The sequence below is a fragment of the Talpa europaea genome (assembly GCF_964194135.1).
Source record: "Talpa europaea genome assembly, chromosome: 12".
Lineage (NCBI taxonomy): Eukaryota > Metazoa > Chordata > Mammalia > Eulipotyphla > Talpidae > Talpa > Talpa europaea.
In genome coordinates this window covers 81,901,148-81,904,018 of record NC_140079.1, presented here as the reverse complement: position 1 = coordinate 81,904,018, position 2,871 = coordinate 81,901,148, and positions in this window count along the sequence as shown.

Genomic DNA, 2,871 nt, shown 5'->3' with positions numbered 1-2,871 from the left:
GAAAGAAAAGGAAACAGCCCAAATTGCTTCCAAGAAAGACTTGGCTAAATAACTCAAGATGTACCATGATATGGAATACTATGCAGCTGTAAAAAGATTGGGTTTTGTAGCTAAGTGAGCAAACATGGAAAAACCTCTGAGATAATAAATAAAAGTTCAGTGAAAAACAAGTCATCAAATAACACAAATAATGTAACTGTACATACATAAAATGTTCTATCTGGAAGTTACATACATATGTACATACATATATATCTATGCATATACATGCAAATCCACAAAAGAAAGACAGTATGGAATTAACAGGATTACTCTGTAGGGAGAAAGTAGGGAAGTGGGAATAAAGAGGGAACTTTATTTTTTTATTCTACATTCTGTTTGAAAAAAAATTTACAGTGTATTACTGCATTGTGTGATTTCTTTAAAAATGCAAGCCACTCATGATGGTTCAAATCCAATATACAAAAGGGATGTGTTACAGAAAAAGAGGGTTGCTTTGTATGAGGGGAGGTCCTGCCCACCACCTCCCGCCGGTCCCCCCCAGGCTGACCCCGTTTCACAGACTCATGCCTTTCCTGGCAAAAGAGGGACTTACAGCTGCTCCCAGCCTGCCTGAGCAAGACTAGGGGCTCCAATTTCTCAGTCTGGGACCCAGAGGAGTCTAAAAATAGAGGATCTGTGGACCTTGGGAGCCTGACAGCCCCCAGCCTCCACTGGCGCACACAGCGATCACAGCACCTCCCCATTTCTTCCTACTGGGTGTCTCCCACAAGTTCTGGCCTCAATCTAGAGCCTGCTGCCCTGAGAAATCCAAAGGTTGCAGCCATCTCAGCCATTGTGTTGGAGTCACATTCCCGGTTTGTGGCCATATGACTGGAAACCCTCTTCCTGCAGTGTGGTTTATTTTTGGAGGCCTGTGGCGGCTCTGGAAGGCATATTACTTCGTGGGAGGGGTGCTGAATTCAGGAGGTGTTGTGGACTTCCTTCACCTCTGTCATCTTGTCTTTAACCAAGAGTTTCACAGATACAAGTCAGAAGGTCTGGGAACCTGGCACCACATCCTCTTATGCATTTCCACATTTTTTCACAACCCCTCCCAATGTGAAACCCTGCCATTTAGCAACTATGATCTGAGCAATGTCCCCGAGCTCTAACTTGGCTTCCTCATGTGTAAAACGAGGATAGGTAAGCATGCCTCCCAGAGTTGGAGTGGGAATCAAGTGAAAAAGGCTGTGATCAAGTAGCCGGGGGCAAAAGTGGGGCTTAGAAGACAGATGGTTTGACCCAGCCTAGGCAATCCAGGAGGGCTTCCCATAGAAGGGAGCAGAGAACTGAGGTTTGAAAACTGCAGAGCATAGTGGCAGAAAGAGCCATTTCTTATGTTCATGGATCTTTGAGCCTTGAGTTTGAACAAAGCACAGCAGGGCGGGCTTGTAGCTAATGAGTTATACCTGCCTCCATAACACACCCCATTCCACCCAGGAGGAGATTTGAAGCCTGGCATGGCTGGGATTGGAATCATCTGGAGGCACCTTTGCTCATGTGTCTGACAGTTGGCGCTGGCTGTCACTGGGACCTCACCATGCTGTCCACTGGACACCTGCCAGGGCTTCTCTCTGTCTGTGCCTGGCTAGTTGGGCTTCCTTCTCACTGGCAGCTGGGTTCCAAAAGAAGCAGTCCCAGAGAACCAAGGGGAAGCTACCTTTTTATAAATGAGGCTCTAAAGTCACGGGGTGATTTATGCCATAGTCATGCACCCACCAAGATTGGAAGGGATGGATTATAGAACCCACCTCTGGAAAAGAGGAATGTCATTATCATGAGAACTGGGATAGATTGTTGCTGCCACTTTTTGAAAATGTCATCTATTATAAAGGCCAGTAGCAAGCAGGAAGTACTTATTCTAGACTAAGGAGAAAGGAACATGTTCCCGGGCTGTCTGGGACTGTTGTGCAGTTTGTGTACTGTACAAAAGCACCTAGCTGAGGGGGAAAATAGGAACTGAAATCAATCCAGTGCTCCATTTACTGAGCTGTGTGCAGTGCAGGAAGCTGCATCTTCTCAGAAGGAGAGACTTTCCTTTGCAAAGGGCATAGTCCACGTACTAAAATAACCACCCACAGAATTGTGAGCACCCACAGAGTTGTGTGCATTGAGTGGAGTTCACTTCTAGTTCTCATAAAATAACTGCTTCAACCAGTTGTGAGCCTGGATGATCTCACTGCAGGGAAAGTCAGTAGAAGAACGAGAGGCTGGGACAGGAGTAGGGTGAGGGTAAGAGAAAAGCAGATGAGAAGGGACGGGTTGGGTTGGGGGAGGGGGTAGCAGAGAGGAGGGTGTGCTGAGCCTCAGACACCCTGTTCCTGTCATCACCTCCCCCACGCCCAAGCACACTTGTGCAAAGCGATTTTCCATCTTATCTTGGCATCCTCTGGCCAGGATTCTAGCTTGTCCTGGTCCCGGAGCTATGCACCTCAATTTCATAAAGGAGGCCCTCCACATTACCTGAGGCTCAGTGGAGGCATGGAGAAAATCCTTGACTCCTCAGGGACACCAAGGGCAGGTCCCAGAAGCCTAGGCTCTAGGTCTGAGGGGAGACACAGTCTCTCCTGGAGAAGAGGCTGGCAGAAGGGGGAGAGCTGCCCTCCTGGAGAGCTGGGAGAGGTCCTGTGGGGGTCTGACGTGCCTGAGCGGCCAGAGAGGAGAGAATTCCAGTCAGACACAGAAAATGTGCTGGTGCTTAGAATCTAATCTTTTTTTTTTCCAATTTTCCTTTATGGAGATGGGGCTATTCTGAAGAAAGCTCAAGGCCATAAAAATAAAGCCAGAGCCGCGTATCTGGGCTTCCTAGAGCCTGCTGTAGCAAATGTA